This window comes from Pan troglodytes, chromosome 12 (genome assembly GCF_028858775.2).
Source record: "Pan troglodytes isolate AG18354 chromosome 12, NHGRI_mPanTro3-v2.0_pri, whole genome shotgun sequence".
In the NCBI taxonomy this organism is placed as follows: domain Eukaryota; kingdom Metazoa; phylum Chordata; class Mammalia; order Primates; family Hominidae; genus Pan; species Pan troglodytes.
Window position 1 is genome coordinate 55,861,656 of NC_072410.2, and position 26,511 is coordinate 55,888,166.

The 26,511-nt window shown below is 40.3% G+C and overlaps 1 long non-coding RNA gene across 9 annotated transcripts in view; it reads right to left on the minus strand.

Annotated features, from left to right (window-relative positions):
• The window catches only part of LOC104005001 (uncharacterized), a 556,115-nt gene that overhangs the window by 379,908 nt on the left and 149,696 nt on the right, over positions 1-26,511 (minus strand). For all 9 annotated transcript variants that reach the window (XR_010149116.1, XR_010149118.1, XR_010149114.1 and 6 more), the window contains one exon: positions 17,791-17,882. This is a non-coding gene — a long non-coding RNA (uncharacterized LOC104005001). The remainder of the gene's footprint in view (positions 1-17,790; positions 17,883-26,511) is intronic.

The following is a 26,511-nucleotide window of genomic DNA, read 5'->3' on the forward strand; positions in this document are numbered from 1 at the left end:
ATCCTATTAGAGACTTCACATAGAAAATGAAAAGTGTCCCAAACTTAAAATATTTGAAAACCATAACAGTGTTAGAAGACATACAGTAAATGCTGAATTTTCAAGGCATGAAATCCACTACACGGAAGGATACTTTATTTTGTTAAATTCAATCACTATACATTGATTACCTTCTAGGGCACAGCATCAGGGTTTTGCAGAAAATAGTTTTGAGGCTCAACATGTTCCTTATTTGTTAGTGAAAGGCAGTATCTACCTGTGTATCAGCCAAAAATCTTGAGTTTTTATCTCATTCTTCTCCTTCAGGTTTTAAGATCTAAGCACCTCAGCAACAGAATCTCTAGATCTGAGTCAATGAGAGTTCCTCCAGATTGTCAATTAAACCATAAACTATAAAGAAGAAGCAGTGACAGGGAACTTTTCTGATTTGACATTACAGTTAGGAAACAACATTCCAGAACCATGAAATGTTGGATTTGAATAAGAGAAAGCATCTGGGATCCTTATGCCCAGTGAAGTTTAGAAATTCACAAACAGCAAGTCACAAATAGAAGGGGATCTGAGATCAGACCTCTGGTGTCCTCTTTAGATGTTAGTCCTCTCCTTATAACTGCTTGTTAAGGATGGGCTAGACCATCTGAAATGACAGAAATTTATTTTACAAAGAATGTAGACTTTGGGAGAATTAGAAAGATAGAAATAATGAAGACCAACCATCTTCCCCAAATGAACACTCTATTTAAGAAAACCCCAGCAACTTATCAGCCTGTGATTGAATGCTTCCAGTGACCGGGAGCTCACTGCCCTCTGAAGTGTCTGTTCTGCTGTGGGAACTTGCTGGATAGTAGTAATAAGGTCCTCCTTGGGATCAACCAACAGCATCCTTGTGGGCATTTCCATAAACTAGTCATAGTTCTGCTCTGTTCTATAAGATTAATCTAGTCCAGTGGTTTTCAAACGAAGGAATTGGCTCCTAGAAGACTCCCAGATTTTGGGCTCTCAGAAGACATTTGGTAAAGTCTGGAGACATTTTTGGTTGTTACAGCTACCAAAAATGCTACTGAAATATAGAGTATAGTGAGGCCAGTGGTACTGTTAAACACCATATAAGTCACAGGACAACACCACACCCACTTAACAAAGAATTATCTAACCCAACATGTCAGTACCACTGAGACTGAGAAACTCTGACCCAGTTCAATCTCTGTTTGACACTATAACTCCTCACGTATCTGAAAGGGGCTATGATATTCCTCCCAAGTTCTCTCTCTACTGAATATCCTCAGTTTTCTCAGTGTTCTATATATGACTTAGTTTTACTATTCTGAAGTAATTCTGATAGTCATACTTCAACATGTCCATCCCTCTTGTTAATTGGCTCAACCAGAAGGATACACTACCCTCGAGATCACACATAGAGCTTGGGACTCTTAATTCCCATGATCAAAGCACCTCATGTGCTTACAACATTGACAAGTACCAATAAACTATCACTGGAAGAATAAAAAGAGTCTGGTGTCTTAGATGAGAGTATGGATTCAATAAGAGTTCATGGTAGTTAGATGATGGTAGCAATAGCTATAGCAGCAAAAATAACACCTACTCTTTATTGAGTGCTGGTGATATATGCCTGCCACCCTTCTAAGGGCTTTATATATATATATAATCTCATTAAATCTGTCTTGTAATTCTACCTCATAGCTTGTGTTATCATCATTTTACAGATGAAGAAACCAATTCTTAGATAGGTTTAAAAAACTTGTCTAAGGTCATGGAACTTGTGATTAGATTGGCCAAACCTGCCTAACCTCAAAATCCATGCTCTTAATCCCACAATGTGTTCTAATTCATCCTCTTCAATACAGGGATAACATGGTGTATTTTTCATAACAGTAACAAACTACAGTGAATTAACCAATGCATCGATCGTAACATGCATGCACATATCTTGGCCACAGTTTCATTACTTTGCAACCTAAGACCAGAACCAACTTTGCAAGTAAATAAAGCTATTAAGACAAACAGGCCTCACACTTAAGTTTCCAAAGCTTTGTTTTTAAGGGTCTCTTGGATAAAACAAATGAACAGCAACATGAACAGAGAAGATTGATATTTTCATGGCCCTCTGTTCAAGAAAGTTGTCCCACTGAAAATTGATAACCCTGGTTTGGGCCATCTCAGACTCATGAGTGTGCTGGGACCTTACATGGGTGAGTGACGGCTACAAATCTTTGTGCCTTCAATATATCGGGTTTCTTCCAGTTTTGAAAGAGTTTGGATATTTTCTGCTCAGTGCTTCTACATTTGCTGCCTAAAGGCTGGAGATTTTAGGCCTGTGACTCATGGATCTTTCCTTAGGAGGAGAGGAGACTATATTTTTTTCTTTTGGCAGCTCTTAAATTATTAGTCGAGTTACCATGTAATCTTTGAGTTTCACCAAGTGGCTTCACGGATTAGATACTGAGAGCTGGAGAAAAGTTCCAGGATTACAAACTTGCACTGTGCTGCAACTTGAAGGGGATTTTTTTTTTCTTTCTCTTATGACCCAGGAACATATTTCTGCCGTATTTATATAGTACTTTCCTGAAGACAAGGAAAACTCCACTAGCAGAAGTAAAGGAGGAGTAACCTGACATTTAGAAGGAAAAGTTCTTTTGGCATGAGAGCTCGCACCGAAACTCATCATAATTTAACTTTTTAAACTTGAGAGTCTTTGATACTGATCTCTATTTGTCAGCATAAATGTCTCCTCTTTCCTTACCCTTGGGAAGACTCCAGTTCTCTGCTGCAGCTGGAATACTCCTGTCATAACTTTCTTATGACGCATTTGAAAAAGAATGCCTCTTGCTTATACCATTTATCTGGCCTCACACCTCCAGATGTTTCTTAAAGCTGGCTTCTCCAAATGTCATTTCTACCTGCCCTGTAGGGAATGAATCTTACCCTTTCAAAAATAAGGGCTGGATCAGCTATCATGTAAGGTGGAGCTGACTCAGCTTGGAGCCATTAATAAAGGCAGATCAGAAGATCTCCATCTCCCCTAAATAGCCCCATCCCTTCAACTTGCTCAGTGGGATTGAGCACTCTATAGGCATCAGAAAACCTCCATTTTAAATGCATGCTGAAGATGAGACTGGATGGATATTGCTCTTGGATCTTGTGGTCTCTTTTACCTGTCCTGATACCCAAAAAATCAGATGGATTTTTTGATAACTAATTAAGATAAGGGTAAAAAATCTCTTTAATCATGGTAAAGCAACTCAAAAATTTAAAGGATGAATATTATCACTAGATGTGAGGCTCTCAGCAAATAAAAAATAAAAATAAAAAAACAAAACCCTGGCTGGGCGCAGTGGCTCGTACCTGTAATCCCAGCACTTTGGGAGGCTGAGGCCGGCAGATCACGGGGTCAGGAGATCGAGACCATCCTGGCTAACATGGTAAAACCCCGTCTCTACTAAAGATACAAAAAATTAGCCGGGCGTGGTCGTGGGCGCCTGTAGTCCCAGCTACTAGTGAGGCTGAGGCAGGAGAATGTCGTTGAACCCAGGAGGCAGAGCTTGCAGTGAGCGGAGATCATGCCACTGCACTCCAGCCTGGAAGACAGAGCGAGACTCCGTCTCAAAAAAAAAACAAAAAAACCCCTGTCCAGTTAGACTTGGAAAGAAGACACACAAATGAAACACATTTCAAATGCATGAAACAAGCATTATCATCTCTTGGGGACTGAGTATTTCCTGAGCCCCCCAGATTTTATTGAATCCCTCTCCTCTTGATTTTCCCAAGTTCACACAACATTCTGTGTATATCTTTTAAAGCAGTGACTGGTGATTTTCTTATCTGTTCCCCTCTGCACTGAAAGCACCTTACAATAAACAGGAAGTTCCTTTGTTTCTATCCCCAGTGCCTAGTCTAGTACCTGGTACGTTACAGAAACATAACAATGGTCATCGATTTAATTAATTAGTTAATTAATAATTAACAATACAAGTCAGTACATGCTGAGTGCTAAATAATAGGTAGAGAAAAGTGGTCTAGGATTCAAAGCAAGGATAAATAAATATAAAATGTGTTAGTAAAGTAAAAGCTTTCTATAAGAGTTAAGGTTGGAAGAAAAGCAAGGATGAAATCTATCTGTCCATCCATCCATCCATTCAGTAAGTACTGCATTTTACTTTATGCCAGGGCAATGCATGGACTAGGAGATGCAATTTTAGGAAGGGGAGATGGTCAAAGCCTTAAAGAGCATTAAATATGAATATAATTATAAAGGAATGAGCTGAGAGGATTGTCTGGAGTGGAGAAGTTAGAAATTAGGTTTTAGAAGCAGGTTGATGTCAGATGATGCTAGGCCTACTTTATTCTATCAGCAAGGAAGAGCTAGTGTGTAGAGAGATGTGATAGATGAGTTGCAGAGGACAAGACCTGGAGGCAGAGCGACCTATTAGGAGGCTGTTGTAGAAATTCACATATGAGAAGATGGCAGTATTCACAATTAGGCTACTAGAGAATTATCCCCAAAGGGCTCTGTCTCTGCCCTAATTTAAATTGTAGATGCTCCTGTGAAGATATCAGGCATAAATTGCTTTGTAAGGCGACCTGGACAAGAGAAAGAGAAAGAAACATGTGAGTATCAGAGTTAAGCATCATCTACTTCAAGGTTTTAGACTCTTTCAGCTTTGGGGCCAGTTTCACTCAAGTGGTTGAGGAGATTGCAGCCTGTTATATCTTCTTCTAGGGTTCTCCCCTCATAACCAGGAACTTGTGTTTGGCAGGACATGGTGCTTACATCTGTAATCCCAGCACTTTAAGAGGCCAAAGTGGGAAGATCTCTTGAGGCAAGGAGTTCGAGGCTGCAGTGTTGAGCCAGTGAACTCCAGCCTTGGCAACAGAGCAAGAGAAGAAAAAAAAAAAAAAAAACTTGTGTTTTAAAAAGGTAGTGCCAAACCATTTACAATTATATCTATCTCTGATTGGAATTAGATTAGAAATGTTCCAAAATATAATTCATCTACTTGCTAATTCATGCATTCTCTACTGGGATGATGAAGATGAATAAAACATAGACCTACTAAATTCTTAAGTTCTCAAAATTCAAAAAACAAGAATTGATCCTAATGAAACACTGACATTATTATTTGTAGGATGAAGTTTGTTTATACCCAATTAAAAATTTTTCTAGGATATTGAGATTCATTCAAGAAGCTTTCAATATATTTTAAAGAAACCAGTTTTTTCTTCCACTAGCGATCAGGTCAAGTGACAGAAATACCTAAAATCAAGTGGCAATCTTATCTTCGCAAACATTTTCCAAACGGCTCTTCCATTTTGGGTCCAATAGCAAGCTATCTGTGACTAGTTCTCCCCTGTCATTCCTCCATTCCTATTTTTACTTTAAATGCAAACTGTTTTTGCTGTTTCCCACAATAGTTTTAGCCTTTCTTGGCAATCTGGTGCCCTAGCCTATTTCCTGAGGTAAAGCTGTGTTTATATAAAAATTGCTATTAGAAAAACAGCTCAAGCAATGAAAGAAGTCAGTGTACATTTTAATTGACAACTACATAAATAGGTGGAGTCACATTTGGGGGTTTTGGATTGTTATATGCATTTCCTTGTTCCCTTGCCTGGACCTAAGAATTGACTGTATGTACACAAAAACTTATTTTGCAAATGTTTATTGAGAGCCTACTATGTGGTAGGCCTTGTGTTAATGAACCTACAACAAAGAGCAAAACTGCACAATACCATGACATTTGCTACTTGCTAACTTACACTTTATCTACTGATACACGGGGCTTACTTTCCCAATTGGATTATAAGCTCTGAGTGGGCAGAGACCATGCTTCATTCATGACTTACTCATTTTTGCCCTTCCTGGGCCAGGTATAGACTAGACATCAACCATGAAAATCAGAAAATTTTCCTCCCTGGTAATATATCTTACTTTGAATTCCTGCAATATGTCCACACGTACATGAATGATCAAATCTAGGCCTTGACACGGGAATTCAAGTTGGTTATTTGAACTTGCAGGACTCCAGCTTTCTCATGTATAAAATGTGTGCAATTCTATCTCATGGTTATTCTTAAGTTCAAATGAGAGAATAGCATAAGAAAGCCCTTTGTAAACTCTTCATAACAACACACATCTAAGGGTTTATTATATTTACTCTAAATTGTGCTGTTGTTTCAGAAATGAAGGTCTTAGCTCTTTAAGTTAAGCACAAAGCTATTCAAAGAGCCCCATGTTGCCTAGGACATGTTGGGCCTATAACATAAGGAAGACAAGGATGAATGGATAAATGCAGAGCATTGGTTCCAAAGCACACAGTCATATCTAGTGGAGAAACACATGCATATTGTGCTACTGACAGGAATATAAGCACATGAGGAGAGCAAAACAGAGGTAGTGAAATCTATCATCTGTCCCATCCCTTATGGTAGCCATTAAATACATGTGGATTATTGAACACATAGAATGTGGCTAGTGCAACTTGAGGAAATGAATTTTTAACTTCATTTACTTTTAATTAATTTAAATTTAGATAGCCACATATAGCCAGTGACTAACCCATTGGGCAGGGAAGTTTGTGGGCGGATTTTTGCCCTTGGTTAGGTACTGTGTGACCCTAGGAATGTCTGTTACCTTATCTGGCCCTTAAATTCTGTCAGATGGAGAAAGATTAATATCTTAGGTCCTCTTTTCAGTAAAACGTTGTATCAAAATATAAGACTATCTGGTAAGACATGGGAGTCCAGTCCTGGCTTCATGCTGATTTAATTCTCCCATGTAGCATGTGTAAACATGTAAATGCTAGCTCTTAGCCTCTCTGTGTTTGAATTCCTTCTTCTATAAAAAGGAGATGCTCTCTAGATTCCTTCTCTCTGGGCAGGGCATCTCTGAAAGAAAGGCAGCAGCCCCAGTCAGGGGCTTATAGATAAAACTCCCATCTCCCTGGGACAGAGCACCTGGGGGAAGGGGCACCTATGGGTGCAGCTTCAGCAGACTTAAACATTCCTGCCTGCCAGCTCTGAAGAGAGCAACAGATCACCCAGCATAGTGCTTGAGCTCTGCTAAGGGACAGACTGCTTCCTCAAGTGGGTCCCTGACCCCCGTGCCTCCTGACTGGGAGACACCTCTGAGCAGGGGTCAACAGACACCTCATACAGGAGAGCTCTGGCTGGTATCTGGCAGATGCCCTTCTGGGACGAAGCTTCCAGTGGAAGGAACAGGCAGCAATCTTTGCTATTCTGCAAAGATTAGCAGAATAGCTAATCTTCCTCCACTGGTGATACCCACACAAACAGGGTCTGGAGTGGACCTCCAGCAAACTCCAGCAGACCTGCAGCAGAGGGGCCTGACTGTTAGAAGGAAAACTAACAAACAGAAAGGAATAGCATCAACATCAACAAAAAGGACATCCACACAGAAACCCCATGCAAAGGTCACCAACATCAAAGACAAAAGGTAGATAAATCCATGAAGATGAGGAAAACCCAGCACAAAAAGTCTGAAAATTCCAAAAACCAGAATGCCTCTTCTCCAAAGGATCACAACTCCTTACCAGCAAGGGAACAAAACTGGATGAAAATGAGTTTGATAAATTGACAGAAGTAAGGCTTCAGAAGGTGGGTAATAACAAACTCCTCTGAGCTAGAGGAGCATGTTCTAACCCAATGCAAGAAAGCTAAGAACCTGGATAAAAGGTTACAGGAACTGCTAACTAGAATAACCAGTTTAGAGAAGAAAATAAATGACCTGATGGAGCTGAAAAACACAGCACAAGAACTTCGTGAAGCATACACAAGTATCAATAGCCAAATCGATCAAACAGAAGAAAGGATATCAGAGACAGAAGATCAACTGAATGAAATAAAGTGTGAAGACAAGAATAGAGAAAAAAGAATGAAAAAGAATGAACAAAGCCTCCGAGAAATATGGGACTATGTGAAAAGGCCAAACCTATGTTTGATTGGTGAATCTGAAAGTGACCAGGAGAATAGAACCAAGTTGGAAAACACACTTCGTGATATTATCCAGGAGAACTTCCCCAACCTAGCAAGACAGGCCAATATTCAAATGCAGGAAATACAGAGAATACCAAAATGGAAGAGCAACCCCAAGACACATAATCTTTAGGTTCACCAAGGTTGAAATGAAGGAAACAATGTTAAAGGCAGCCAGAGAGAAAGGTTGGGTTACCCACAAATGGAAGCCCATCAAACTAAGAGCACATCTCTCTTCAGAAACCCTACAAGCCAGAAGACAGTGGGGGCCAATAACCAATATTCTTAAAGAAAATAATTTTCAACCCAGAATTACAGATCCAGCCAAACTAAGCTTCATATGCAAAGGAGAAATAAAATCCTTTACAGACAAGCAAATGCTGAGAGATTTTGTCACCACCAGGCCTGCCTTACAAGAGCTCCTGAAGGAAGCACTAAACATGGAAAGGAACAGCCAGTACAAGCCACTAGGAAAAACATACCAAATTGTAAAGACTATCGACACTATGAAGAAACTGCATCAACTAAGGAGCAAAATAACCAGCTTAGCATCATAATGACGGGATCAAATTCACACATAACAATATTAAACTTAAAAGTAAATGGGCTAAATGCCTCAATTAAAAGACTCAGACTGGCAAATTGGATAAAGAGTCAAGACCCATCAGTGTGCTGTATTCAGGAGACCCATTTCACATGCAAAGACACACATAGGCTCAAAATAAAGGGATGGAGGAATTATTTATCAAGCAAATGGAAAGTAAAAAAAAAGCAGGGGTTGCAATCATAGTCTCTAATATAACAGACTTTAATCCACCAAAGATGAAAAAAGATAAACAAGGGCATTACATAATCATAAATGGGTCAATGCAACAAGAAGAGCTAACTATCCTGAATATATATGCACCCAATACAGGAGCACCCAGATTCATAAAGCAAGTTTTTAGAGACTTACAAAGAGACTTAGACTCCCACACAATAATAGTGGGAGACTTTAACACCCCACCCCCACTGTCAATATTAGACAGATCTATAAGACAGAAAATCAACAACAATATTCAGGACTTGAACTCAGCTCTGGACCAAGTGTACCTAATAGACATCTACAGAACTCTCCACCCCAATCAACAGAATATACATTCTTCTCAGCACCACATCATACTTATTGCAAAATTGACCACATAATTAGAAGTAAAACACTCCTCAGCAAATGCAAAAGAACGGAAATCATAACAAACAGTCTCTGAGACCACAGTGCAATCAAATTAAAACTCAGGATTAAGAAATTCACTCAAAACCACACAACTACATGGAAACTGAACAACCTGCTCCTGAATGACTACTGGGTAAATAATAAAAGTAGGGCCGAAGTAAATAAGTTATTTGAAACCAATGAGAACAAAGATGCAACATATCAGAATCTCTGGGACACAGATAAAGCATTGCTTAGAGGGAAATTTTAGAACTAAATGACCATAGGAGAAAGCAGGAAAGATCTAAAATCAACACTCTAACATCACAATTAAAAGAACTAGAGAAGCAAGAGCAAATTCAAAAGCAAGTAGAGGACAAGAAATAACTAAGATCAGAGCAGAACTGAAGGAGATAGAGACAGGAAAAACCCTTCAAAAAAATCAATGAATCCAGGAGGTGGTTTTTTGAAAAGATTAACAAAATAGATAGATTGCTAGCCAAACTAATAAAGAAGAAAAGAGACAAGAATCAAATAGACGCAATAAAAAATGATAAAGGGGTTATCATTACCAATCCCACAGACATACAAACTACCATCAGAGAATACTATAAACACCTCTACGCCAATAAACTATAAAATCTAGAAGAAATGGATAAATTCCTGGACACATACACCCTCCCAAGACTAAACCAGGATGAAATCGAATCCCTGAATAGACCAATAACAAGTTCTGAAATTGAGGCAGTAAATAATAGCCTACCAACCAAAAAAAGCCAAGGACCAGACGGATTCACAGCTGAATTCTACCAGAGGTACAAAGAGGAGTTGGTACCATTCCTTCTGAAACTATTCCAAACAATAGAAATAGAGGGACTCCTCCTTATCTCATTTTATGAGTCCAGCATCATCCTGATACCAAAATCTGGCAGAGACACACACAAAAAAAAGAAAATTTCAAGTCAATATCCTTGATGAACACTGATGCAAAAATCCTCAACAAAATACTGGCAAACTGAATCCAGCAGCACATCAAAAAGCTTATCCACCATGATCAAGTCGGCTTCATCCCTGGGATGCAAGGCTGGTTCAACATACACAAATCAAAAAATGTAATCCATAACATAAACAGAACCAATGACAAAAACCACATGATTATCTCAATAGATGCAGAAAAGGCCTTTGACAAGATTCAACATTCCTTCATGCTAAAAACTCTCAATAAACTAGATACTGATGGAATGTATTTCAAAATAATAAGAGCAGTTTATGACAAACCCACAGCCAATATCATACTGAATGGGCAAAATCTGGAAGCATTCCCTTTGAAAACTGGCACAAGACAAGGATGCCCTCTCTCACCACTCCTATTCAACATAGTATTGGAAGATCTGGCCAGAGGCACAATTCTTTGCTGAGTTTTGGGTAATGGATGTGAAGTATCAGCTCAGAGGCCGTAGGGGATCCTGTTTCCTGTTTTTCATGCTTTTCTGGGAATTCTGAAATCCTTTCCATCTTGAAGTCTCCCAGATGGAGTCCTCAGAAGTACCAAGCCTTGAGTTTTGGGGATTGTTTAAAAGTGGAGGAGTCCTGACTTATTCTTCCTCAGATAATGGGTCTATCTTAAGGGAGAGTCTATCTTAATGGGTCTATCTTAAGTGGGTGAAACAGATTGCACACTTAAAAATGTGGGGTCATGGTGGAAATGAGGGTGCAGGGGAAAATGAAGAAGCATTGTCATCTTCAGGATTACATGTTCCAAGCTGATCCCTGCATTTCTCTAGCATTTTCCTGGACTGCTTTTTGCTGACATCAGTCAATGCCTGGAGGAGAAGTCTACAGAGGAATGGAGGTAGTTCTGTCAGATACTTTTTTAAAAAACTTACTTTGTCCTGTATACAGGCTGCTAATAACACAGCGTCATCATCAGCCATGAGAACCCCCTTTTCTTGTCCACACTGAGCATAAAGGATCTCCTATTGGGATGTTTTCCTCCTCTTTAAAATTTAACTTGAGGTTCATTCTAGCCTTATTTTCACTGCATGAAAAGACTGGGGGATCAGTGGGGTCACACATCCCTGAATGATGATTCCTGTTATTCTTGAGAGGGCTTGCAAGTATTCAACCCTCAAAGTCTATGATAAATCAACAAGAAAGTTTCCCAGGAACACCCAGGGTTAGTCTGTGGTTAGGCAGCTGCCTGAATAATAATTTTTCATTATTCATGAAGCAGCTTTAATATCCAGAGCTAAAAGGATCCCAGGCTGCCCCGATGCCTGTAATGTCACCATTGCTTCTTCCTTTGGACAACGGCATTGAACACTTCGGACAAGAAGGGAACCCTGCCTGAGGAGGGTGATCCATGAAACCCCATCAGATACTCAGACATCAGAACTGATTTATCCTCACGTCTCAGCTTTTTGGCTAAGATCAAGTGTATAACTGATTGACCAGAGATCCACAGACAGGGAGACAGGGAGAGTGAGGAGCCCAGGAAAGTATTGAAGGGCTGCCCAGCGTGGGTGCTGTGCAGTGAGAAGTGGGTGGAGACCTGTTTGAGAGCTGTAGGTCCTTTGTGGGCAATGAGTGCTGAGAATTTAGGTAGGAACAGGTATGAAAAGAAGAAAGAAAAGGCAGGGAAGGAGAGAGCAATCCATCTCTAATACCAGCACCTTTACTGTTTTGCTAAAGGAGAGATTAACTGAGTTGTTACGGAAAGAACTGGTCAGCGTAACCCCATAATTCACAGTTTATTTTCCCTTTCTGAACATTGCAGTTGCGAACTTTGGAGATTTGGCAACATCAGGCAAGGATGCTGCCAGCAGGAGGAGAGATCCAGGACAACCGTGCGTGGGTCATCCCTTGCTCAGATCTCACAGCAATCTTGCCTTGTATGGCACTGGAAAAATAGAGCCTCTTTCTTCAGATGAATCTTCTCTTAGTGCCTCTTCATTATCTAAGCTGTGCACTCCATGAATGACTATCATGGCTGCTCACAAAGTGTTTAGACAGCTGTGGGGCCGTGACTGAAAAGCACGTTCTCAGGGCTTGTGACTTAGCAGAGGACTCACTCTCCTCCCTGAAAGCTCTTGGCTCTCTGCTGGCTTGCCGCTTCCTGAAGTTTGGGGTCCTCTCTGAATGTCACACAGCATCCCTCTCCTCCACTATTTGGATAATTTAGTAAATTCTCAATGGAGCAAACATGGATCCCTTTAAACACCTACCCTTTGCCCTCAATAAAACAGTTTAAGAGAACAGAAATTTCTCAGCAGACACTTGTAGTTAAACAAAGCATTTCACAAACTTCTGGAATAAGGATGATATTTATTTATTTTTCATTATTCATGAAACAGCTTTAATCTGAAGGCTGATGTTTGGAGGAGAATGCTCAGTTGCAACCTGGCATAGCTCACGCTGCATGGAAGCTGAAGATGTCACCCACGATAAACATGAACTGCTGTGACAATGGGAAGCGGAAGGTGAAGAATTGCCTCTCCAAGCAGGGTGGGGGTCTGAATGCGTGAGAAAGGGAAAGATGCATTTGATTGTGTTTACAAGATTCATTCACAGCACAGCAGGCAGTATTCACACTATAATACTCACCCTAACACAGATAATTTGATTTTCAACCTGGTTATCATGCATTCAGACATAGCAATACATGAAAATATATGCTTTAGCAGTGCATTTTAAACAAGGTTGCACACTTTAAGTCGGAATATATTAGAGGTGAGTGTTAAAGTTAGCAATTGTAGAAGTCCTAGAAATCTCCATTCAGCACATGGCATGTGTTTTGAAATTACTAAAAAAAAATGTTATATTATGTTCCAGCTGTTGAATATATATACACACATGATATGCAGTGAAAATGATAAACTTGGTTGCTCCTTAAATTTTTCACGATTTGAAGAAACTTTAACTTTCTTTAGACTCCTAAAGAAAAATGGAAGCATAACTCCATCCACACACATTGAAATTATAACTATTACTATTATTGCTGAGCAGAAAATAACAGATTGTCTGGCCCAATCCCTCATGCGGTGTGTGAGGAAACTGAGTTGAGAGCCCTTTGGTGACTTTTTCAAGATCACACAATTAATCAGTGGAGAGTTGATGCTACATTCTATGTCTCCTGTATTTGTTTTTTCTGCCTTCTCCTCTCATTGGAATTGAATTAAGTAAAATGTAGGAAATAGTCTACCTTATGTTAAAATCAGAGTTTTTCTGGCACACATGGAGCAGGTGGGGATTCCTACCAAGGCTTTGCCCATCCTGGTCTCCGGTCCTCAGCCAACATGTGTGAAAGATCAATTCACTGCAAAGGTTTCTCCTCCATTGCCCTCATTCTTCTCCCCCTTATGTTATTAGTCAATAAGGAATATTTCTTGGCTATGGGGAAGTTATAATGGATAGCATTGGTCTTGGAACACCTTGGTCTTTTAATGCTAGAGAGTGACCTTCTGAGCCTTGGTATGACTCCCAGAGAAATACCAAGTTCAGTTTCAGTAGATTGATTTGTCTTTTCATTGGTGATAAATCCCTTTGTCAAGTGTGGTAACTAAAGACTTTGATTTGGGCCCTGGGTCAAACAGTGACACTCCATAGGCTGAAGACAATTGCTCCCTGATGCTAGTGGAACAAATGGATACCTGGGACACATTAGGATAGCAGGCAACTCCAGAAGGAAGCAGACAACTAGAGGTGGGAGGAAGACAAACAGATGGGGAGGCAGCCTCACCTCTCCTCATGCAAACCATTCAGGGGGCTGGAAATATGTCCTTGCTTTTCCACACTGTGCCATTCCCACATTTCTTGCACATCACATCAGCAAACGATTTTGCTTACAGAGTTCTGAGCAGTTCAAAGTAGATAGGACTGGAAATCACCCAGGGGACTAGGATAGCCCCTGAAGTATGTGAGAACCCAGTTAACAAGAGGTGATGACTCAAAACCTCCCCTCTCCAGGATCCTGAGTAAGACTTTTAGGAGAAAGCACTTAGGCTTCCTGAGAAAGAGTTGCCTACATGTTGGAAGCATGTACTTTAGAATTGCCTCATCATGAAATGTTTACAAATGAATTCATTTCTAAACCGATACAAGCATGGGATTCCAGCAGTCTGGGATGCAGCCTGGTTTGCCGGCTCTCAACCCAGATGGCCCTGATTCACAGCCTGTCTCCAGCACTTGCTGGCAATGTGACCTTTGAGAAGTTACTTAACCTCTCTGTGCATCTGATTTTTCAACTGTAAAACTGACATATCTCCCCTGTAGCCTGGTGAAGATTAAATTACTTAATTCATAGAATATACTTAGAATAGTGCCTAGCACGTACTAAGCACTCAGTAAAAGATTCAGTTCCATTTCTGATTCTGCTTTGATGCAAACATTAAGCCAGAAAAAAAGATGAGCGATTCCCTTATTGTTACTCAATTATTCATAAATTGTTTTAAGAAGCAGGCTCTGATAGTTCTTCTGGCACCACCCCTCAAAATAACCTGAGATTCTCTAGAATGGCATCAGCTGCTAAGAATATAGGGAATCTGTGTATTGGGAATGAATATGCTGTTTGCCTTGCACCACATGATTAATTGTGTTTAAAGACCATTTTTATTAGGACCAGAATGGTGACAATAAAATTAAAGGAGCGCAGATTCAACATCACCTTAACCAAAAGGAAAAATGAAAACGCCACACACAAACACAAAACGCAAACACACGCCCAAATGCAGAGGCGAAAAATAAAACCTTTCCCCTTTCCTCAGGCTTTCTCCATAAGCTGAGCTCTACCCAGACAAAGGCGAGAACTGCTCTATGTAAAATGATGATCTCCATGGCTGCTTCCACAGAATGCCCTCATTTTTCTAGAATCCAAATGCTGGCTTAGCCAAGCCACAGTCTGCTCCCGAAGAAGGATTGCTGCAGCCCGAGGTCTCAGGAGGTCAGCAGCGGGCCCAGGCTCACTTGGGCTTAGGCTGTGCTCCTGCAGCCTCCCTCCCATCCCCCAGCCTGGGCAAACCTTGGCAGACTCCAGGTTGCAAGCCTGTGCCTCCCCACTGATGTGGAAATCATTGGACTCAGTGGTGGTTTAAGTGTGTTGTTGATGCTTTCATCAAAGCGTCGTGCTCTCACCTCATGCTAAGTAAAGCAGCTGGTGAATGTTATGTCGTGCACTGCAGATGGATTGGTGGTGGCAGGCCCAGAGCTCACCACATCTACTTAAACAGGTGTTTGATTCTGCATTTTCCAGGTGGCCAGAAGGAACCTGATTATTCGGTGAGAGTAGAAGCCACGCGGGAGAGGAATTGCTCCCCAGCATTGGCAAGGCAACTAGCCAGCCACTTGGCTTTAATTCATCTGTTCACCAGACATGGTCTTAAAGCCAGAATATTTCCTTTTGGGGCCCGTGCTTACTTTGAATTTTAGTGGACAATAAGGGGATTCTGCTCCCAGCTCATACTCTTTTGTTGAGTGTGGTCTTTTGGTCTGGGGTGGGTTAGAACTAGGTCACCAGAACCAGTGGCCACTGCAGTTTGCAGTCAAGGCATCTCTGCTATACCAGCCCTGCTACCAGGTACAGCATGAGAAGCTGAAGTTGCTTCACAGTGTTGTATTTCTCCAGAACCACACATCCACCTTCATGAACAGAGGGCAGTGTGAGGGATCCTTTCTAGTCACCGGGAATGACAGACATCATCAACAGTTAGCCAGGAAATCACAAATAAAACAGCTACCCCTAAGAAGGCAGAAACCAAAAAAGCATCAAAGCAGTTTTTTGCAGCAAGAAGATCCACAAGTGAGTTTTCCATACAACCTAGAGCAAAGGAAACTGAAACCCTCCATCCACTGGGGCTTTTTATGAAATGAGCCTCAATGCCAATGCAGTGTACAATGATATTTCTAAAATGAACCCAAGAAACTCAAAAGACTTTAACGGGAAAAAAAACAAGGGAAAATAGCACAATACTAAGAGGAAAAAGCGCACAACTGTAGAAACCAAGACTAGAAGAAACCCCGGCAAGGACTTCCCAAGAGAACACAAAGGAGAAAAAGCAAGCCGTTGCACTCCCCTTGTAGCTTGGAGCTTACAAATCCCCGAGGAAACCCTGCGAATAAACAGGGCACTCTAAAACGAGCTACAAGCGGGGCGGTGGAAACATTTCTCAGCAGTCTTGGAGTGAATTGAGTAAATCTGTCACAGCTTATAACTGGGGGGGAGTAGTGGGAAGGGCCCTCCTCATTGGGCCACCTGCCCCAGAGCTGGCACTGCGGGGCTGCTGCTCCTTCTCTTGGCTCCTGTGACCCTGCAGACTCCAGGGGGCAGGAAGGCAGCTGTCAGCTTTCACATGGCACTTGCTCCTGGCAAGCAAGCAAGTCCAGTGGCAGCCAAATCCTTGTCATGTTCCAATCAGCCCCACAATGGTGGAGCCTCCACTGACTGGTGGCAGGTCACAGGAGTGTGGGAGCTCATCTGCCTCCCACATCTGACTCCCTAAACCATACTGCCTCCCCTCCTGAAAGCCTGAAGAAGCCTGTATAGGGAATTTCTTGTGCAGAGACCCTCTACACAACAAGTAACAGACATCACAAGGATCATGGATGGGTGTCTTCCCATGATAGTTTACTTATAATTTACCTTCTAAATTGTCCCAAACGACATCAAAGAATAATAAAGGCACATATACACATGTGTGTCCACATTTTAGTCTGGTTAAAATGGTTTCTAACCCTCGGCACTATTGAAATTTGGGGTCATGGAGGGGCTGCCCCATGAGTTGTAAGACGCTTAGCAGCATCCACTAGGTTGCCAGTAGCACTCCCACCCCCAGTTGTGACAATAGAAACATCTCCCGACATTACCAAATATTCCCTGGGTGGGGGGTGTGGGGCATAAACAATTGAGAATTGCTAGATTAAAATAAAGATATAATATAGATGTGTGTCTCTGCACGTGTATAATAAAAATTATAGAGAGAAATGGAGAGTCTAATGTTTTCAGAAACTGAACATTATATTTAGTCTGGGCAAGTTCTGAATGATGGAAGCCAGGGTAGGCAGTAGCTTTGCTGTGATAGTCCTGGCATGGTTGAAATTTATTGAGGGCATCCCAGGAGCTCAAAACTGTGCCCAGGTTCAGTGCAGTTTCATGCATGAACTCATTTGGTCCTTATTATTACCTATACTTTATGGCGAGAAAAATGAGGCTGACAGAGGTTAACTAACTTTTCTAAGTCTGTACAGCTAAAAGGCGAGAGAGCCAGAATATGACCAGTGGGGGACTGTTAGCTGCTAGAATTGTGCCCCCACAACATGATAGCCACGAACCACGTGTGGCCATTGAGCACTTGGAATGTGACTAGTTGGAACTAAGATGTGCCATGAATGTAAAAATACACTCCTGATTTCAAAGACCTGGTTCAAGAAAGATAATGTAAAAATTTTTTATGAATGTCTTATGTTGAATAAATGTTGAAATTATATTTTGGTACATTGGATTAAATAAAATATATTATTGAAAATAATTTTCTGTAATTCTTTTTATGCTTTTAATGTGTCTAGTAAACATGTTTAAGATCTGGTGTGGTGGCTCATACCTGTAATCCCAGCACTTGGGGAGGCTGAGGCAGAGAGACTGCTTGAGGCAAGGAGATTGAGATCAACCTGGGCAACACAGCAAGACCCAACTCTACAAAAAATAAAAAAGTAATTAGTCAAGCATGGTAGTGCATGATTGTAGTCCCAGCTACTCTGGAGGCTGAAATTGGAGGATCCCTTGAGCCCAGAAGTTAGAGGCTACAGTGACCACTGCACTCAAGCCTGGACAACAAAATAAGACCTTGTTTCTAAAAAAATAAAAAATATGAACTTTCAAAATACATATCTGGTTTGCATTAAATATGCTAGATAATATAATACTATCTCCCCTTGCATCATTTTAAAGAAAGGCTAAAAAGAAAAATAATGTATGTGGGCCAGGAAAGAGATACCCTTAGCAATGAAACCAGTATTATCATCTTATATACAATTAAAATCAGATAAATACTTTTGGAAATTAAGTTATGTGTAACGTTCATAAAGGGCCAAGTGAATTCAAAATTAAACATTTCAAAGTGTTTATATTCAAATTCATATGTCAATCAACACAATTATTCTCTCCACTGGCATCAAGTCATGATTGCTTGGTTCCAGGCTCAGCCCTGAGTGGACCTGCAGCTGTGACAGCTTAGACATGCCCTTCTGTCCCTCTTCTTAATCACTCCACTGGCCTTACTTGCCACCTATGCCTTGTTTCTGTGCATTTCAGTTGGTCCAAGGCAAAGGATGATTTCTAATCATCTTACAGTTCCAGATACTGGCCTTTCCTGAAACCTTTACTTGGATTTTTTTTTTTTTAATTTCACACCAGTTGTCATCCAGAATGCTTCTCCGAGTGCTTTCTGGCTGCCTGTTCAACCCACAGTGCCCCTTGTGCCTCCTCCCCTTATCTAGAGATAGTATCCTCTGTCAAATTCCCACCTCCCTTCAAGGCCAGCCACATGCTCAGTAGGTCTCATGTTGGTGGCCTGGGGGCCTGAGTCCATTTTCTCACCTCCTATCCATGTGATCATGGACTGGATCTGAGAAATGTGCTTGATAATATTACTGACCTGGTAGGGTTGTTGTGGGGATTAATAATTAACCCATGCACAACCCTTGGAATACTGCCTGGAGCATGCTAAGTGCTTCATAAACTTTAGCCACTGACATTTTCAGTTGTCTTTGGATTTAACATAAGGGGCCACATCTTGTGCGTGAGGATATTCTTGTTTCCATCTGACCCATGTACCTGTGCCTATCCTTCCTCTCAACAATTGGTGAGGTCAACTGCAGACACTTGAGGTGGTGGCACCCCCAGGGACTGAGCAGGTGGCACAGCAGTGACAGAACAGCAGCAGGAAGAAACCTGCTTCTACCACATTGTTATTAAGGCTGATGAACAACTCTGATCATCACACAGTTGAAAATTATGGGATTCAGGACCAAAGCTAAGGGATTTGTTTCAAATCGGTAAATCCCCACAAGAGGAAGTCTCTAAAGCAGACTCCAGGAGAGCACACCCAGAAGGTGCATGCAACAGGCTGCAAAGGGCTTTGTTTGAAAGGGGCTGGAAGTAGGGAAGCGGGGGTGGGGGGGTGGGTTGGTGCTGCACTCCATTCCAGCTTGGTGCTGAGCCTTACAGGATAGAACAAAAGCAGGTGACAAGCTGGAGACCCAGGGAATGGCAAAACACCCCCTACTCTGGTCAATAATTGGAGATGGATGAAAGTACCCGCTGAATAACCTCACTTTGCAACTTTTATTCAAAGGTTTGACAAATGACACCAGCAAAGGTACAAGAAAGTGATTAAAACCAGCCCTTGCAAGAAGGCAGAGATAACCATCTTGGGGTTTGAGTCTCCTTTAGTTCCCCCATCCAATCCCCTCACCCCCACCACTGCCTTGAGTTTTATAGAGTTTTCCGGAGCTTTAATATACTTTTTTTCATCTGGTCACGTTCTTCTTTCCTCCCTTTACCCTTCTCTGATACTTGAGCTTGTTCTTTGGGATCATTTTATCCAGTAGACTTTGTTCATTTAAAGAGCCAAAATGCTCATCAACTTGCTGTCCAGGCAGGAATTTTTGGCACGTAAGAACTTTCCCCAAAATCCTTACAAAGTCCCTTTCCTGTTGAGGAAAATCACTGGGGGCTCCTAGTACAGCCAGATTCTCAGGCTTCAGAGGAGACATTCTGAATTCGATTTTCTCTGGAAGAGGTCAGTCTTTGTATGATCAGGTGAATCGTATCATCAGAAAAGCCAGTACAACTGCCAGGCTTTCTCCTGCCACTTGGCTGGCGAGTGGTTGCAGTGCAGAGTGGGGAAAGTCAGTATTAGTTCTCTGATGGTTATGCTTTGCCTCTTACTTGGCTGAATGCTTCATCAAAACATTGATGATTCAGGTGGTGACCCATTAAAGGACCAGCTCCATCAAAAGCAAAATCACAGGGCCCCAGAAACTCCCAATTGCTAATGTCTGAAGCTAACTGAACTGGGCCAGATCAGAGCAACTGTAGTCACACAGGGCTCTGTCCCCAGAGGCCCCGCATATGGTGAGAAATGTCAGAAGGCATTAGTGATGTCAAGGAAATGAATTATGCTCGGAAATAGCAATACTCAACTTGGTCTTAATCTCCCCCTGCATTACTCAGAGCTATGAGGAAATGTCACCATGCCTGCTGGTAAAGATGACAGTCTATAGTTCCTTCCACCACACTCATTGGCAGAAAAATAATTCACTCAAGCCCCATTTTTGAGCATGTCCCAACCAGCTTCCTGGTGGAAGAAAGACATGGATACAGGATGCATGTAAGCACCTTAAGAAAATGCACTTAGGAATCTAGGCCTAAAATAACAAATGAGTTGACTCCAAATAAATGTGCAACATGTCAGAAATCAAGTCCCCTCCTTCTGTTTACCCTGAGTAAAAGAAAATATAGGCTAACCTTAGTAACCCGTTTTTTTCCAGTCAGTGGGTCTTTGAAAACCATCACTGCACTCTGGCGCTATGTTTGTTACTTTTATGTAATAAAAGTAATACACCATTTCTATTATTAATAAATTAGTAATTTATTATTAATAAATGACCGCTATTATTACTATGTTTATTACTTCCTGCATAAACATGGTGGATGATTCTCAGAGAAGCCATAGCTAGATTTACCATGCAATTTGTTGACACTGGCTCTTAAAAATAAATAACAAAGTGCCCCTTACTAACAAAGTGACCCTTACAAACTCTACGTTTCTTGTCTCCAACCATTTCCATATGCTTTACATATGTTGTATTAAACAAAAAACAGTTACTATTATATAAAATTCATGCCTGATAAACCCATGTGGAAAGAGGCAGGAGGAACAAGGTGGCCCTCTTTCAGGATGGCATGTGGAAAATGATGAGACCATTAAGGCATTAAGACTAAGGACCTGTGAGATAGGATTCTCTATAGGCCCCCATGACTGCTACCCTTTGCGTCACCTGTGTATGATAGCATGAAGAATAATGGAAAGATAATACTTCTGAACCCTACAAGGCAGGCCAAACTCATTTAAAATGACAGCTGTCATTAATACAGATGTTTATTGACTTGTTGGGGGAGGGGAGTAATACTAAGTGTTGGGTGGGGGGCAGAATGACCTGGAATATCTAACAATAGCAATATGTAGACCCTGACTCTACTCTATGCACAAAAGGACAGCCATGACGTACATCACAATGAGAGTCACAAACGATCACCCAAAGAAATCCAAAGAAGAAAAGCTCCAAGGTAGAAAAAATGAGCTTGGTGTTACCTGTCTAGTTTATGACCTTTTCCCTTTTTTTTTTCCTTTTTTTTTTTTTAAACTGTCCTTCAAGGGGGCTGAAAACCAATTTTCATGCTATAGCTCTAAATATCAGTTTATCCCTCTGACAGGGTTCTGAGCATGCCCAGTAAGAATGATTTAACACTGTGCTGATGACTTGCAACAGAAGAGCGTCATGTGAAAAGGTAGTCTGCCACAGCTAATGGGCTCTTGTTTCAAAGGGATGCTGTGTGTACATTACCAGCGTATGGAGAAGGTGCAGAAAGGCCCAGGCAGCCATTAGGAATGGAGTGTTGTTGATGATGAAAAGGCACTTTGCCGGTGAGGGAATGGTGGGAGAGAGAAGGCTTATCTGTCTTTTTGATTAGAAATGCATGCTTCCTTTCATCATCTGAGCTGAAAAATTGGCTTCTGCTCTTGGTTTATGAAACCATTTTTCTTTTTCCTTTCTTCCCAGGTTTGCAAACTGCTTAATAAATTAGTTACTGTGAGATGCACAGGGGCCACAATAACCTTAGAGGCTTTTCCCAAATGCATCCTTAATATTTTATAAGTATTTAAATAGATTTATTCAATTTGAGCTACCTGATTTATTAAAGCTGGCATTCTGGCATGAAAAGGGGGTTCTATGCAGATTAAAGCTGATCAAAAGAAAGAAGCGTTTCCAATTCATATGAAGTTTTTTAGGAATTAGAGCAAAACTTTTGGGTAAAGCTAATTGACCAAACAGGGTAAAAAAAAAAAAAAAAATCTGATATCATAGAAGCTTGAAATGGGAGCATCAAGTCTGTGGTCACACAGATATCTGAAAAACTCACTTGTTCATTCATTCATTCATTCATTCAGTGAGTCAATATTATAGAGACTGTTGGGAATTGTGCTAGCTACTGGTGCCTTTCTGTCATTCTGTTAGACCCAGCCTAAAAAGATAATAAGACCAAAATTTACGTGCCTAGTTAGCTCTCAACCCAAGGAAGACAACAACAAAAGTCAGATAATCTTATCTAAGTTTTCATTCTGAATTGCAAATAAAAGAGTAACCCCCAATCTAACAGGAAGGTGCAAGAATTTTGGTTCTAAAAGTTTGTTCTTATCTCCAGGGAAAGTGACTGGGTCCACAAACAGTTCCAAGGAGGTGACTCCTGTGTCAGCAGTTCTGGAGAGGCTAACCAGACCAGTCATGCCTCGGGGATCCATGAGACTCTATGCTGGGACTACAGCTTCTAAAGACCACCCTGAGCTACTAACCATTCGGGCAGAACTTCAAAAAGTCAGATTCCAGATTCCAGTGGCATCAGACTCTCAGAAAGAATCCCTTGCCATGTGCCCAAGCAATCCGTGAGAAGCTAAATTCTATTCTACTGGATTAGAAAAGTGAACTTGGAGATTTAGATCAGGTCATGAAAGCATCAGAGAAAGTACTTGGAATTAAAGAGAACATAAATCACCTTCTCAAAATATATTTTTTCTTATTTACTGGATTTCTACATGCATAATATTTGTCAAGTATTAAACCTAAATAGTCAGACATCCAATCCTAAAGAGGATGAAATATGTTTGAAAGTACATAATAATCAATGTTAGGCGACATAATAGATAATGCCCCAGTGATACTTTATAGAGTATATGAACAATTAAGGTAATTATCAATACTAACTATTTCATAGAAATGTGCTACCAAAAACAAAATTATACTAGGGTTTAAGTGATAAGAAAGCCGCAGCCATAATGGGAGTCTTTCTAAGGCCTTACCTTTTCTTTTCTTCACTACTAACTGTTTGACTAAGAGAGCTGAAAATTATACCATTTGTGTTAGAATCAAATGCAAATGGAATAATTGTCCTTTTTATAATCAAAACACATTTGTGGATTGAAATACCACATGGGGCAATTTTCAGTTAATCATGGATGTTAATAAATATGACTCTAAGCTCATAAACAAACATTCCTTTGGCTAATATAATATAGGAAATTATTGTTAAGCTTGATCAGACATGTAACAAAAACTGAACTTTGCAGAAAGTCAGCAAATTAACCGTCTGAAAATAGAGATGAGCATCAACAGTAATAAAAGATTCGATTTAGCTAAAATGCTTAGACAAATCAGGCATTAGCATTAGGAAATATTTAAAGCTAGCTTTGCTGAAAATGGAGAATATTAAGTATTATGAGAGCATTAGCTTCTCTAATGAGAAAAAACTAGATGCTCGGCGATTAGAGATTTTAAAAACTAGAAAATCAGGTTTATCAAAATCAAAATTACCCAGAGCCTAAATTATATCAGAGCCTCTAACAATGAATGGTGTTTTCAAGTGATATAGAAATATTTGGTACTCATTCTATTTCCATTACTGAGCTTGTAAACAAATTTGAGATTCCCTCCTTTAGCCTTGCCTAAATATAAACTATATATTTATTTTGGTGACAAAATACCTAAATAGCTATAAAAGTATTACAATCATCTATAAGACCAGGGCTAGATCAGGCCTGCAGAGGCGCTAAGCATAGAAACGCTTACGGCCCCACCTTTCCCTCCTGCTGTGCATTTAAAATAAAAACACCAGTCTTAAATCACAAAACTAATATGTGTGCTACAACTAAAACATCTTCTCTCAGATTTACTCATTGTGGAATTCTAATATGTTTCTCAAAGGTGAGCTTTTCTCTTTCACATGAGTGAGTGGGCTCGCTTCCATGTGCTTTCCGGGTACCCTAAGTGAAGTCCGCTCTTCGGCGACTCCGCACTTTGGAAAAAAAAAAGCCTTGAAATGAAAGCAGTATAAGTTAATATCATCATCCAGGCTTTAAGAAGAAGAATATTTTGACGGTTTTTGTTTTGTTTGATTCTTTGCTTTGTTTTTTAGTCTGTAGGTCAATCTGTAAATATCTACATCCCAATGCAACCTCATGAAGTACAAGTGTGAGATCGTACTGTAATTTAAGCATCTAGGAAACCCAAGCTTTCATCTGAAAAATTGCAATAACAAATGCAAAGATCCAGCACTTCCTTTGGATTGTTTAGTTAATTGTCATTCTTCCCCACTTCTACTGAAAATATACACCTAAGTCTAGAAATGAAGAAATTTTGAGTAACAAGGCAGTGTGTTCAGACTCAGGGGGCCACTTTTCATTACGTACGGGACTTTTTTATGATCTACTTTCTACTTTTCTAAAGCTCCATTCAATCAATAAACATGGCTAGTAAGAGTAATAATTGTTTCTATTTATGCGACATTAAGTACTCATCAGTCTCTTATTTATGTTGTCTTAACTTCTTAAACTCTTCCAACTATTCTGTACAGTAGGTACTATTTTTAATCCTCATTTTCTAAGTGAGAAAACTGAAGTTTAGAGAGCGTAAGAAACTTATCCTGGTTAATGGTATAGCTGGGATTTGAACCTAGAAAGACTTCAGAACTGCTGACAAGGATTAGCGAAAGCAAACGTACTTTGAGTGTTCTGAATTACTTACTTTAAAATATTCTGTGTAAGCCAAGATTGCGAAATGTCCATATTCTACATTGTGTAAGAAAAAATAACTACTCCTATTAAAGAATAGAATTTCTCCTTCTAGCTTTAAGTTCATAGCTTGTTGTTTCATTTTCTCCATTATCAAGGAAATAGAGTTAAAAAAGTACTTATTGTGCAGCATGCGGGTCCTTGTTTGAATCTACTTGCCCTTCTTCCTTACTGAAAACCAGACTAAACATTTCTGAATGTCTGCATTTAAAAATTTCCAACAGTAATGAATCGACTGTACTTGGGTTACTCTAGCCGGATCCCCTCACTGTTAGCAGGTCTAACCTTCTACTGATATAATTGCATCACCACACTCATGGCCTTTCTGGTCCTTTCCTTGGATTTTCCAATATAATTAAAGTCCATGTAAAGCACTGGCTATTCTTAAAATTGTTGTTGGAAGACTGGCAAGAAGGCAACGAACTCTCAAGGCATCATATCTTAAAGGAACCTATAAATGAAATAGGTCAAGGATGAGGCACGTAAGTGGCTGGGAAAAAAAAAATCTCCGTTTAGTTTATACAACTTCAGCTTCCCTGTCTGTCCAGATTCCATATAAGGAATAGCAACTTTTTGAGCCAGCAGGCCTGGACATATTTCTTGGCCTTATAACTCACAGTTCTAGACATTCCAAGGTAGAGGGTCATTCACACTGAGTTGTAATTTCTTGTGTATATTTATTTCCAAAGTATCTAATGCATAGTTTCCCAGTGAAATCATAGATGAAGGCTAGGGGAATGCTAACTGGGTTATTTTTCAAGCGTGCCTACAAGAGGCAGTCTAAAAGAACTGCTCTGAGCTTATCAAGCAGAAGTGCCAGATGAGAGCTGGACCACCATAGCAGGAGCTCTCACACCACTGTGCAGTTCACCTGAACTCCAGCTTTGTCTGGGAGATGATATAAGAAGAGAAGAAGGAAAAAAGACATTCATGAGATTTAAGGAATAAATTCCCCTATTGTCACTAGTAGAGTGACATGCATAACACACTAACCAGGTTGATAGGGTAGTGTGATAGAGTCCAACAAGAATGTGCTGGGAGGTCAACCATCGGTATTTAGTTGTCTCCTCCAAATCCCAACCACTTATCAGCAGAGCAGTCCTGAGCACACAAATGGCACCTTAGTGCTTGGATTGCCTTGTGTGTGAAAACAGGTGGGACAGAGGAAGATGGCAGCACATTCTCTTTGCATCTGACAGTCACCAAAAATTAGAAGTCAAATTTTTCATATTTGAGTTTTTTTTGTACTTGCAAAGTGAACAAATAGTATATTTAGTTTTACATCTTTAGGTGAAAATTAGGAAGGCAGGACAGATAATAAAATGAGCACAGTTTTTAAAAAGATCTAGAGTTGATCGTTATTAACTTTAAGATAATGAGAATAGTTTAATCAAAAGCATTTCTTAAACTTTCTTA